We start from the raw sequence: 15,393 nt of genomic DNA on the forward strand, positions 1-15,393 counted from the left end.
CTCTTCATCATTTGTCGACTCAAATAATCATTCTGTAAATACAACCAATTTTTACCGGATGAGGGACATAGGCAAACATATAGGGCATTTATGTTGTATATTTTCTCAGATGAATACAAAATGTATCTAAAAATAACCGTCTCAATTTCTCGACATCAGGAGGAGGCATCAAAAAATCATATACCTCTTCATCATATGTCAACTAAAATATTCATCATATAAACACAACCAATTTATACCGAGATAAGGGACATAGGCAAATATATAAGGCTTTCAATCCCTATATTTTCTCAAGATCAATACAAAATGCATCTAACAACAATTGTCTCCATTTTTTGACGTCAAGGTCAGGCATAAAAGATCATATACATCTTCATCATTTGTCAACTCAAATAATCCTTCTGTAAATACAACCAATTTTTACGGGGATCAGGGACATAGGCAAACATATAGGGCTTTCATCCTGTATATTTTCTCACGGTGAATACAAAATGTATCTAAAAACAACCGTCTCAATTTCTCGACATCAGGGTGAGACATCAAAAAATCGTATACCTCTTCATCATATGCCGACTAAAATAGTCATCATATAAATACCACCAATTTATACCGAGATGAGAGACAAAGAAAAATATATACGGCTTTCATACCCTATATTTTCTCAAGATCAATACAAAATGCATCTAACACCAACCATACCAATTTTTTGACATTAGGGTCAGGCATAAAAGATCATATACCTCTTCATCATTTATCGACTCAAATAATTGTTCTGTAAATACAACAAATTTTTACAGGGATGAGGGACATAGGCAAACATATAGGGTTTTCATGCTCTATATTTTCTCACGATGAATACAAAATGTATCTAAAAACAACCGTCTCAATTTCTCGACATCAGGGTGAGGCATCAAAAAATTGTATACCTCTTCATCATATGTCGACTAAAATAGTCATCATATAAATACAACCAATTTATATCGAGATGAGGGACAAAGACAAATATATACGGCTTTCATGCCCTATATTTTCTCAAGATCAATACAAAATGCATCTAACAATAACCGTCTCAATTTTTTGACATCAAGGTTAGGCATAAAAGATCATATACCTCTTTATCATTTGTCGACTCAAATAATCGTTCCGTAAATACAGCAAATTTTTACCGGGATGAGGGACATAGGCAAACATATAGGGCTTTCATGCTCTATATTTTCCCAAGATGAATACAAAATGTATCTAAAAACAACAGTATCAATTTCTTGACATCAGGGTGAGGCATCAAAAAACCGTATACCTCTTCATGATATGTCGACTAAAATAGTCATCATATAAATACAACCAATTTATACCGAGATGAGAGACAAAGGCAAATATATACGACTTTCATGCCCTATACTTTCTCAAGATCAATACAAAATGCATATAACAACAACCGTCTCAATTTTTTGACATCAGGGTCACACATAAAAGATCATGTACCTCTTCATCATTTGTCAACTCAAATAATCGTTTTGCAAAAACAACCGATTTTTTTACCAAGATAAGGGACAGGAGCAAACATATAGGGCTTACATGCCATATATTTTCTCACGATGAATACAAAAATTTATCTAAAAACAATCGACTCAATTTCTCGAAATCAGGGTCAGGATTCAAAAAATTGTATACCTCTTCATCATATGTCAACTAAATAACCATGCTATAAATACGACCAATTTATACCGAGATGAAAGACAGAGGCAAATATATAGCTCTTTCAAGCCCTATTTTTTCTCAAGATCAATACTAAATGCATCTAACAACAACCATCTCAATTTTTTGACATCAGGGTCAGGCATAAAAGATCATATACCTCTTCATCATTTGTCGACTCAAATAATCGTTCTGTAAATACAGTAAATTTTTATCGGTATGAGGGACATAGGCAAACATATAGGGCTTCCATGCTCTATATTTTCCCACGATGAATACAAAATGTATCTAAAAACAACAGTATCAATTTCTCGACATCAGGGTGAGGCATCAAAAAACCGTATACCTCTTCATCATATGTCGACTAAAATAGTCATCATATAAATACAACTAATTTATACCGAGATGAGGGACAAAGGCAAATATATACGACTTTCATGTCCTATATTTTCTCAAGATCAATACAAAATGCATATAACAACAACCGTCTCAATTTTTTTACATCAGGGTCACGCATAAAAGATCATGTACCTCTTCATCATTTGTCAACTCAAATAATCATTCTGCAAAAACAACGATTTTTTACCAAGATAAGGGACAGGGGCAAACATATAGGGCTTACATGTCATATATTTTCTTACGATGAATACAAAAAGTTATCTAAAAACAATCGACTCAATTTCTCGAAATCAGGGTCAAGATTCAAAAAATTGTATACCTCTTCATCATATGTCGACTAAATAACCATGCTATAAATACGACCAATTTATACCGAGATGAAGGACAGAGGCAAATATATAGCGCTTTCAAGCCCTATTTTTTCTCAAGATCAATACTAAATGCATCTAACAACAACCGTCTCAATTTTTTGACATTAGGGTTAGGCATAAAAGATCATATACCTCTTCATCATTTGTCGACTCAAATAATCATTCTATAAATACAGCCAATTTTTACCGTGATGAGGGACATAGGCAAACATATAGGGCTTTCATGCTCTATATTTTCTCACGATGAATACAAAATGTATCTAAAAACAACCGTCTCAATTTATCGACATCAGGGTGAGGCATCAAAAAATTGTATACCTCTTCATCATATGTCGACTAAAATAATCATCATATAAATACAACTAATTTATACCGAGATGAGAGACAAAGGTAAATATATACGGCTTTTATGCCCTATGTTTTCTCAAGATCAATTCAAAATGCATCTAACAACAACCGTCTCAATTTTGACATCAGGATCAGGCATACAAGATCTTATACCTCTTCATCATTTGTCAACTCAAATAATCATTCTGCAAAAATAATTTTTTACCGGGATGAGAGACAGAGGCAAACATATAGGGCTTTCATGCCATATATTTTCTCACGATCAATACAAAAATGTTATCTAAAAACAATCGACTCAATTTCTCGATATCAGAGTCAGGCATGAAAAAATTGTATACCTCTTCATCATATATCGACTAAAATAACCATCATATAAATAAAATCAATTTTTACCGAGATGAGAGACATCGGCGAATATATAGGGCTTTCGAGCCCTATATTTTCTCATAATCAATACAAAATGCATGTAACAAACGTCTGAATTTTTTGACATCAGGGTCAGGCATAAAAGATCATATACCTCTTCATCATTTGTCAACTCAAATAATCATTCTGTAAATACAGCCAATTTTTACCGGGATGAAGGACATAAGCAAACATATATGGCTTTCATGTTGTGTATTTTCTCACGATGATTACAAATTGTATCTAAAAACAATTGTCTCAATTTCTCGATATCAAGGTGAGGCATCAAAAAATTGTATACCTCTTCATCATATGTCGACTAAAATAGCCATCATATAAATACAACCAATTTATATTAGATGAGGGACAAAGGCAAATATATACAACTTTCATGCCCTATATTTTCTCAAGATAAATACAAAATGCATCTAATAACAATTGTCTCAAATTTTTGACATCAGGGTCACGCATAAAAGATCGTATACTTCTTCATCATCTGTCAACTCAAATAATTGTTCTGCAAAAACAACGATTTTTTTACCGGGATGAGAGGCAGAAGCAAACATACAGGGCTTTCATGTCGTATATTTTCTCACGATCGATACAAAAATGTATCTAAAAACAATCGACTTAATTTCTCGACATCAGGTAGGCATCAAAAAATTGTATACTTCTTGATCATATGTCGACTAAAATAACTATCATATAAATACAACCAATTTATACCGAGATGAGGGACAGACAAATATATAGGTCTTTCCAACCCTATATTTTCTCAAGATCAATACAAAATGCATCTAACAACAACATCAGGGTCAGGCATAAAAGATCATTTGCCTTTTCATCATTTGTAATATAGCTAATTTTTACCGGGATAAGGACATAGGCAAACATATAAGGTTTTCATGCTCTATATTTTCTCACGATAAATACAAAATGTATCTAAAAATAATCATCTCAATTTCTCGATATCAGGGTGAGGCATCTAAAAACCGTATACCTCTTCATCATATGTAGACTAAAATAATCATCATATAAATACAACCAATTTATACCGAGATGAGGGACAAAGACAAATATTTACGGCTTTCATGCCCTATATTTTCTCAAGATCAATACAAAATGCATCTAACAACAATCGTCTCAATTTTTTGACATCAGGGTCAGGCATAAAAGATCATATACCTCTTCATCATTTGTCAACTTAAATAATCATTCTGTAAATACAGCCATGTTTTACCGGGATGAGGGACAAAGACAAACATATATGGCTTTCATGTTGTATATTTTCTCACGATGAATAGAAAAATGTATCTAAAAATAATCGTCTCAATTTATCGACATCAGGGTGAGGCATCAAAAAATCATATACCTCTTCATCATATGTCAACTAAAATAACCATCATATAAATACAACAAATTTATACCGAGATGAGGGACAGAGGCAAATATATAAGGATTTCAAGCCCTATTTTTTCTCAAGATTAATACAAAATGTATCTAACAACAACCGTCTCAATTTTTTGACATCAGGTTCAGGCATAAAAGATCATATACCTCTTCATCATTTGTCGACTCAAATAATCATTCCGTAAATATAGCCAATTTTTACCGGGAGGAGGGACATAGGCAAACATATAGGGCTTTCATGCTGTATATTTTCTCACGATGAATATAAAATGTATCTAAAAACAATCGTCTCAATTCCTCGACATCAGGATGAGGCATCAAAAAATCGTATACCTCTTCATTATATGTCGACTAAAATAGTCATCATATAAATACAACCAATTTATACCGAGATGAGGGACTAAGGCAAATATATACAGCTTTCATGCCCTATATTTTCTCAAGATCTATACAAAATGTATCTAACAACAACCGTCTCAATTTTTTGACATCAGAGTCAGGCATAAAAGATCCTATACCTCTTCATCATTTGTCAACTGAAATAATCGTTCTGTAAATACAGCCAAGTTTTACCGAGATGAGGGACAAAGACAAACATATAAGGCTTTCATGCTGTATATTTTCTCACGATGAATACAAAATGTATCTAAAAACAACCGTTTCAATTTATCGACATCAGGGTGAGGCATCAAAAAATCGTATACCTCTTCATCATATGTCGACTAAAATAATCATCATATAAATATAGCCAATTTATACCGAAATGAGGGACAATGAAAAATATATAAGGCATTCATGCCCTAGATTTTCTTATGATCAATACAAAATGCATCTAACAACCATCTAAGATTTTTGACATTAGGGTCAAGCATAAAAAGATCATATACTTCTTCATCATTTGTCGACTAAAATAATTATCATATAAATACAACCAATTTATACCGAGATGAGGGACAGCGAAAAATATATAAGGCATTCATGCCCTATATTTTCTTACGATCAATAAAAAATGCATCTAACAACCATCTCAATTTTTCTACATCAGAATCAGACATAAGAAGATAGTATACCTTTTTAATCATTTGTCAACAAAAATAATCAACATTTAACACAACCAATTTTTACTGAGATGAGAGACAAAATTAAATATATAAGGCCTTCATGCCTTATATTTTCTCATGATGAATATAAAATGCATCTAATAACCATCTCAATTTTTCGACATCAGGGTGAGACATAAAAGATCATATATACCTCTTCATCATTTATCGACTAAAATAATCATTATAAATATAACAAATTGATACCGAGTTGAGGGTCCCTACATGATAGTTTTGTTGGATAATCAATAGTCTCCCATCACACTTTTATAGGTTCTAACAAAAATTAATAAATAAAATTACCAAAAAAGTATAAGTTTGAGTAGGCACTTCGAACCTCTCAAAATCATTACCAAGAGAAAGGCCTTTACAAGAAGAAATTAAAATAAAAATATAATACAAAAAATATAATGAACAAACTCATAAATGTAAAAGTGGTTTCTAATGTTTCACTCACCTCTTTAGTGTTTGATCTTTTCAAGATCTCCATAAGATAATCTCACCCAAGTGGCAAGTCCTCCTAGGCTTTTATCATAATTCCAAAATGTTACCTTCAGTTGAAAATTCATCACCAAATTAGAAAAGTTTAAAAAAACAATCAATAAATATAACTAAACTCTAATGTATCACTACCATATAATATTCCAAATCCCATATAGGTTGTTCCTGAATTCCAACAAGACACATTCAATAAAATATAAGTGAATAGCTATGTCTTCCAAGTTTTAGATTGAAATAAAAGATGCAATAATGTTTGCTCTACACAGCCTATTATTTATTCGCTAACAACAAAAAAACAGTTTATTATAGTAATACAAATCATAACAAAATACATACATCTTTAAAATATGCATAAAAAATGCTTATTTACAAACCTAAGAAGCTTATATTATTCTTAAATTACATAAATCAAATTGAAATTATCCTCATCAAATCAACCTTCGAAAATTTCTTTTCATTTTTTTTCTCTTGAAAAACAAAGATAGAGAAAAAGAAAGAAAAACTTGTCAATTTATTTTAGTGTTTTAAAACTTCCTTAAATAACAATTCCAAGCTATTATGGATTTTAGTTTAAAGTTACTTTATATTATGCTTAAGGAGGATATGCTAGACATATAAAACAAACCATGAGCCTTCACCTAATAAATTAAGCTTTTGGGGGAGTTGTTCCTTGCCAAATTCAAAAGGATAGACACATGACCCTTCCTTTATGTCCAATTCTGCTATTGCTTTGGTTATGTCTGGATTCAACTCGTGTGCTCATCATAGTAGTTTAGGGAAAATTTTGGTTCAAAAATGTCACCATTACTTAGTTAATCAATTTGAATCATGCTACTCAATCATCTGTCATTGTGAATAGGAACTCAATCAACCCTGGTTAGCAAGTATAATGGTTGTAGCAAAGAAAAGAGAAATATAGTAGCCACAGCTATTAAACCTCAAACGTAAATCACTATGGCCAGATTAAACCTGTTAAAACACTACATGTCCACACATCAATTAATTTGTAACTGAATGGTTTATTAAGGGTCTTATGTTGTCAAGATCACTACATGCTTGTGTCTCTGCATGTGCACATGTGATGGACTGTATAAACAATTTATGGGAAATTATATTTCAACCTTGTTAACAGTGTGGTATGACCTAGGAAATGTTTCCAATAGATAACTTGGCACCCAATATCAATATTGGCATACCATAACATTTCCTTTCCCCTCGATATGACGATACCCTCTAGAAAGAGAAGAAATGAGAGAAAAATCATTACCTCAAATCTACTAAGGGATAAGTTTAATGAGATCATCATACATAAATGAATGTCCTGCCTAGCATATTTTATCTGAAAGGGCTGTGTTGAGAAACTGTTGTCTGTGCTATCAATCCTCCAAATTCCATATATATTGCTCGGGCCCAGATCATGAGCTGGCAAATCAGAATTTACTACCATATCAGTTATTATTGGTTCAGCATATACGACATAGTTTCTACAAAAATTTTCATATGAAGAAATATGTAGATGCACAGAGAAACATAAAAGTGTAGACTTTAGGTTCAAGAATAAAAAACCAAATACCACAATCTCATGACTGGCCAAGAAATGTCCTTGACAAACAACATGTCCATATTTATGGTGCCATTAGTTAGAAATTAAATAGGATTAATAGGTCACTGAAGAAGGTAAACAAAATTCCAATCCAAGCATCAATTTTTCCCTATAGATAAACACTATTAGGCATTACAAACAAAACGATACCACTTCACAAAAAATGATACTTTACAAACATATTAGAAACCAATCTTTTCAGCACAACATATTATTCATGACAGAAGAACACACCACCAAGAAATTGTAACCACTACAAATAAAGACTGGTAAATATGTAAAACATCTAAAACACACTGATATTAGTCCATGAGTATGTTTGGGCCAGCTTTAAATTTAACTTAACTTCTACTTATAAGTAAAAGTTGGACCAAAAACTTATTAATAAATGCCCTTAAAAAAAGTAGCATAACTTTTATGAACAAATAAAAAGTAGCTTATAGAAAAGCTAGTACATGTAGCTTATATGGAGCTTTCATGGAGCTTTGTTTAAAATATCCACTTTTGGAATCCTCACATAGTACTTTTTAGGGTGTTGCTCCTTGCTATATTTTTTCCCTTTGATTTTATTTTTCACTTTATACTGCAGGTGCTTAGTTGAATTCACTGGGAGAATTTGAAAATGGTCACTCACATCCTGCTCTCCATCACCATGAGTCAGGTAAGGTTTTTTATCCTAGTCTTTGCTCTTTCCTTATATCTTGGTCTCTACTCTATCCCATTATAACAGATTACATAAGGTAGGCATAACTCTATCCATTATAACAGTAAAATAAATGTACGAAAATAACATCCATAGGGTAACAATCACCCTAAATAAAAGCCCATATGTTCACATTCCTTAAACATTTTATCATTTGTAAACAATATTTAAATTTCTTTAATTAATATTATATGTATTATATGCAAACTAACAGGATCGAGACACAAAAGTGTCTCTATATATATGACATAAACATACTTGTTTATAAACTATAAGTAACAATTTATTTAAGTTAGATTGTCAGACAGTTATAATTTTATGCATAAAAAAATGTTATTTTTTTGCGCTAGTAGTTCCATTAAGGTGAAAAACCACATTGTATCATGTGTGTAGTGGAGTTTGGTAAATGGTTGGGGGAAGTTGTGGAGTAATTTATTCACAAATTTCTCTCAACATATTCTACCCCTTATTCCTCCTTTGGCTTTCATACACTTGCAGCCTAGTAAGCTCACTCCTCGTCCAATTTAGTAACAATTTATTTATACTATTGGAAAATAATGTCACACCTATAGACAATCAAAAAGAACGGTAAAGAACCGAAAAAAAAAGAAATAAAAAAATATATGTATATCTTGAAACAAGAACATGGAATCAGCCAAAACATTAAATGTGGAAATTATCCAAAAAAGGAACAACATTCACTTCCAATTTCCTCCACATAGACATCTTCCTATATTCATTTTGATTTACTTAAACTTTCTCAATATACCGGTTTTAAAAATGAAATTAGAATTTTGAATTATAAAAACTAAATTAAAATCTTTGTTAGTTCTCAATAATACAGAGGGCAGAAAAAAATTCACAGAGCAATGAATAGAAATACTGATGGTTGAGCTGTAGGTAGCAAAATCAGCCAATAATTTGGTAATATGCACCAGAATTCAGAAAATCACAAATCCTTCAACAAACAAACATACAGACACATATACAACTCTAAACACATCTTGGAAAAAAAGTGTTTATACATACAAAAGAAAGGTAAAATACATATATGTACTATAAAAGAAACATTTCATAACCCGAGAAATTATTAATAAATTATATCAAAGCTAAAAAAGACAATAAGAAAGAAAGCCAAAGAACCAAAAATTAACAAAGATGATATGAAAACATGGAATTGATAAAATTAAGCAGAGAATCAAATTCATGAATCAGAGTTAAAATAAAGAACAAGTGAGAGATAAACATGCAATCATTTCAAAGCCAAAAGAAACAATCAAAAAGAGAGTCAAAGAACCGAAAAATTTAAAAAGATCATGAAACGAGAACACGGATTTGACGAAATTAATCAAAGAAATAAAAATGTGAAACAGGGTGAAAGATAAACATGCAAGAAAATAATGTTAGAAGAAAGAAAAAGCAAAGACCTCAGCAGGGAACCCGTTCATGCGAAGCATAACCCATGGCCGAGAAACCCTAAAATCAGACATGACCCAGTAATGCCAAGGAAATGAAAATTTTTAAGGAGAAAAAGTGTGCAGTGTCTCACAATTTGGCTGTAGCAGATTAGGAAAAATCTAACCTACGCTACCTTTTTAATGAAGAGTAAATGTGCAATATTTCTTATTAATATTTTTTATATTTTAAATGGATAATATTTTAATTATCTGTTAATTCTTTTCTCCTTTAATTGTTTTTGTGGATAATATATATTTTCTATATCTTCAAATAATTTAGGGATGTTATGTAATGTATAATATTTTATCTCCTGATTTCATTAGATTTTAATTAGTAAGTTTAATTCATATTTTATTATATATAAAATAGTTGTAATTAAAAATAAAAATATTAATAAATTATTGACATTTAAGATAATTACTTAAACTCTAAATTAATTATAAAAATATTTGTAAAATGATAAATGATAAATATAATTATAATGAAATTAAAATGAAAGTGTTTATTATTTTTTTAAAAAAAATTTAAGGATTAATTGAGACGAAATTAAATTTTATCATATTAATTTTAAAACAAGATAAATTTTTAAGATTTATTAGGATAAAATTAACGTTTAGGTGCCTATTTATAAATAAAATAAAATAAATAAAATAACATTTAGGATAAATGAATACTTTTTCCCTAATTTTATTATTTTTAGTTGTAATTTTTCTTGGCTAAATTTTTTTAATATTTGCTTTATATTATTGATTTTATCCAATTCTTTCTATTTTATTATAGGTAAAATATGCAATTTTATTTATAATTTATAGTATTGTTATATTTTTTTTATCAATTTTTTCATAGTTAGATCAAGTCTTTCATTCATATTTTTTATTTTTTCCGTAAATGCCATTAGTATATTTTTTTTACCTGTACTTTAGGTTTCTGATTAATTTTTCTTTATTTTTATTATTAGTTTACACAAGAGACTGTATCAAAACTCTTCCATCTTTGAAATAACAACTTTCTAATTAATATATGTTCAGTGATTTTCATGCACTTTTAATTTTCACTCTTTTTTAAAATATAAAGATAAAGATATTAATATATAAAAAATAAACATATTCTATATCTTTATAAATTTTTTAATACAAATATTTTAGTAATTTAATTCCTTTAAATTTTTTCATAAATCTAATTTGTTATTAATTAGTTAAACCTTTGAATATAATTCATTCACCATAATTGTTTAACTTATTCATTCATTTGTTGGAAAAGTTATATTATTCTCTATTTGAATCCAAATTTACTTAGTAATTATTGTAAGTGACACAAATAAACTTGACAATTAACACACAAAAAAATACATTATTTAGTGGGAGACAATTTTCTGCTACATCCAAAAAAATAAGAAACTTACTAAAAAAAATTACAACAGATTAATACTAACTAAAATGTGGCAATTAAATAGTAGAGAAATCAATTTGATAATACTATTTTTGTCTTTTTTCCCTTAAACTTTTTTAATTTCAATAGTGTAAATTAGGTTTTCACATTTATTATTTGTTTATTATTTTTTTAATTCATTTTGGTGGATAAAGGAAAAAATTGGATTAAAATATTATAATAATTAGTAATAATTATTATAGTTTTACAATAGTATAAAATAAATTGTTACTAACTATAAATTAAAAACAAATGTATAAAAAATATTAAAATAAAAGCAAAAAATCAATATATATATAAAATAATGAAAATAATTAGATTAAAATATTTTAATAATTATTAAGGAAAATTAATTATCAATTTCATCTTAAATTTATTAGTTTTAATAATATTTTTTATATTTTAAGTGGATAGTATTTGTTAATTTTTTTTAATTATTTTCTTTCTTTTGTTGTTTTTTGTGGATAATATACTTTTTTCTATATCTTCAAATAATTTAGGGATGTTAAGTAATGGATAACATTTTATCTGCTAATTTCATTAAATTTTTATTATATCAGTTTTAATTCATATTTTTAAGATATATAAAATATTTGTAATAAAAAATAAAAATATTAATAAACTATTGACATTTAAAATAAATAATTAAACTCTAAATTGATAAAAATAAATAAATAAATAAAAACTATTAATAAAATGAATTTATTGATAGAACTGCTAGGTTTTAAGCATAAGAAATGCCCAAGATTAGCATAGTAGAAACATTACAAGATGAGGTAATACATCTTCAGCATTCTAAAAAGCAGAAGAAAAAAAAAAGAAACTAAGAAAATTAAAACAAATCAGATGGGTACTGCAATTGAGTATGATTTATAAATAATTTTAACAAAAAATTATGTATGCTCCATTCCCCTTAATGATACTACGTTCAAGTTAAATTTATAAATGGCAAGAAAATCATTATGGAATTTGGCACGTACTTAGGACAACTAAAATAGTGTAATCTTGTGAGATATCATGTGGGATCTGAAGCCTTTTTTACTTCAAGCCAACAGCTGCCACAACCAATAGAAAAATATGCATTTGTGAAACGAACAAAAAAAGTAAGAACATTGTCAAAAATAATTAACAATTATTTATAGTACAATAGTAAACTGAAACATTATTTAGCGAAAGTGAACCTACTTATAAACAACTAAACATAACTATTAACAAAGATTGTCTTTAAAGAAGAGGACATTTTTGCTAGTTTATAATTATCATGTGTGCAACATCTCATGAAGATAACAAGCTAACCCTACATAGCCCTCTACTCTTTAGCTTTGGCTTTGGAGCAATCAGTGGAATAGATAATCATGCATAATGTTTTCTGTTAAAGATTGGAAAGTATTCCTCATGCTTGCTGCTATAAGCTATTTTCTAAAAGGCAAACTATAAGAATAGCATGCAATTGGCAAGCCTAGGACAAATTGTTGAGCTTAAGTTTTCCAAGAAAGTATAAGATTACAAAGTGTGTTTTAATCTTTACTAAGGACTATTAGATTGAGTTGATTAACAGACACTCAACCAAATTTTTTGTCTTTGACTGGAATTCTAGGAGTTATTTAAAAAATTAATATCCATCTAAACCCTAAATGAAAAAAAAGATGAAACTGAAAAATCATTTGGCATTTAAGAGAAAAATAATTGCAACCATTATCTATTTGTTCTGTAGAAAAAACCTAAAAGAAAAAAAATATTAATCAAAATTCAAAAGTAATGTAATAAAAGAATCGAACAAAACATAAAAATCTAGGTAGCTTATTATCAAGAAACCAGGGGAATCCGCAAACACGAAAAAGCTTTAAAAATGCTACTTACAGAAGAAATGTAATAGAAATATTACTTTTTACAGGATTAAATACCTACAGAAAATGGCAGGTCCAAATTCTTTTGACAAATATTCATGGGTCTATTTGTAGCAAAAATAAATAGCCAATTGATAAAGTTCAGTGCTCTTGAAAGCTTCAGCTATTAAGTGAATACACTGTAATAGTTTTATTTATATCTTTGAGACGAAATGTCACAATGCAAGCTTTATTTGGGCAGCATCCTTTACTTGATGAAATTTAATTTAATTATGAATAATTGGGCATGTTAATGGATTTACATCTCTAAAGCAACAGAAATTACAGATAATGTTAACATCAATAATCAGTATGAACTGACCTGGCCATATACTTGGCCTTCTCAGCTTCCTCCCATGATACTGCACGTGCTTCAATGACACTCTTAGGTGGTTCTGCTTTTGCTTTCAAGGAAGTGGATGCGTCCTTATCCTCCTCTTCTTTGCTAGCCCATGCAGCAATGTTCATTTTACCTAGTATCTAATAAAAGAATCAAACCCTATCAATCTATATATCAAGAATTATGTGGAAAAAAAAATAAAGGAAAACTTGAGAGAGGAATGTGACCAAAAAATCTCGTAACAAGAAAAACTCAAACTACTAAACGTCCAATGACATTAAGATATTCAGAGTTTAAAATCAGAGTCAAATAATTTACCTTCAAAGTCAGAACCTGAATCAGGATCATAAAACATATCCAAATATTAAGATACAATACAAACCCACCATTAGTTTCATCTTCAACAACAACATCATCCCTAGGCTGCTGCTCCTTCCTTGCTTTCCAATTCACACAATAAAATGCTAATGCCTTTTTGGTAAAAAAAAAAAAAAAAGAAGAAGAAAAGAATCAAAAGTAGCCCATACAGAAGACCATGAAACAATCACTACAGAATACAAAGAAGAGGAAAATGAGGAGTTTGAAGACAAAACTACAAAAAAAATTTTAAGCAGAAACTTCTTATCACTTCACTAGGAATTAAACTAAGGATAAGGACAATTACAATTAATAGTCCAACACATCAAGCAGAAAGAAACCTAGTAAAATTTACTACACCACAAGATCAATCACATTTTCAATGTTTTACTTCACTTATATTCTCTTAACATTTACTCCCGTCATAAATTTTTATTAACCAGGCAAGCGTGAAGACAACATGCAATACAAGTATTTGCTCTCGAAATTCAGATATGAAAATACCATGTCAAATAAACGCTACTTTTAATAAGCTAACCCCTACAGGACACATTTTTACCGGGATACAAGTAATGCTCCATTTATTAAATTGGATTTTGGGATAGGTATGAATATACAAATACTCTCCTTGTTTTTGTATCTACTTTAAATTTCTTCAAACTTGAATTATTTATTTTTTTTAAAATTACTTAACATTTATATAATTTTTACTCTATTAAAATTTTTTGTCAAATATTATTTAATTGATGTAATTTTATAATTGATATTCTATATTGAAATTTTTGGTTTTTAAATATTTTATTTAAAAAATTTAATTAAACTTTTAGACAGATATAAATATATCTAATACTTGATAAAAATAAGAATAATGACCCAAATCTCATATTTGTCCATATGAAGATGAATATAGAATATAAAAATGACCTTAATGAAATTTGTACCTGCTCTGTACCATTGTCATTCCTACGTGAAATCCATAAAAAAAAATTCCTTTCTTGTTTATTTACTAACCGTACAAGAGAAAACACGACATTTCCCTTCTTTTTTTTTTGCTGGTTGCATTTGTTTTCTTTCTATTTTCATTGTAACAAGCAAAACCTACGTAACTTCCCAAAGTCATACATTTGTAAACATGATATAAATACTAACTAAATTTTAAAATTTAATAAATTGATGATAATTTAATTTAAAATACCTATAAATGTTGTTCTTTCAAATATTTATATGAGTGAATTAACCAACAAATCTTGATCCCTTAAGGAAGATAATAAAGTATTAAATTTAAATATTGTAGAAGAAACAAAACAAAATTGGGAAAAAAATCTTACTAAAAATAATTAATTAAATTATTTTTCGATAGAGAATAGTCAATAAAATTGGTTTACACCA

General features: G+C 29.0%; 1 long non-coding RNA gene across 1 annotated transcript; it reads right to left on the reverse strand.

Annotated features, from left to right (window-relative positions):
* Positions 1 to 3,343: 3,343 nt before the first annotated feature.
* Positions 3,344 to 10,121, reverse strand: LOC109819227 (uncharacterized). Its single transcript, XR_002241506.3, has 4 exons — positions 9,963 to 10,121; positions 7,497 to 7,651; positions 6,186 to 6,279; positions 3,344 to 3,735 (listed from the first exon to the last, which is right to left on the reverse strand). It is a non-coding gene; the product is annotated as an uncharacterized LOC109819227 (long non-coding RNA).
* Between the last annotated feature and the right edge of the window lie 5,272 nt (positions 10,122 to 15,393).

This window comes from Cajanus cajan, chromosome 7, assembly GCF_000230855.2.
Source record: "Cajanus cajan strain Asha chromosome 7, NIPB_CcT2T_4, whole genome shotgun sequence".
NCBI classification, from domain to species: domain Eukaryota; kingdom Viridiplantae; phylum Streptophyta; class Magnoliopsida; order Fabales; family Fabaceae; genus Cajanus; species Cajanus cajan.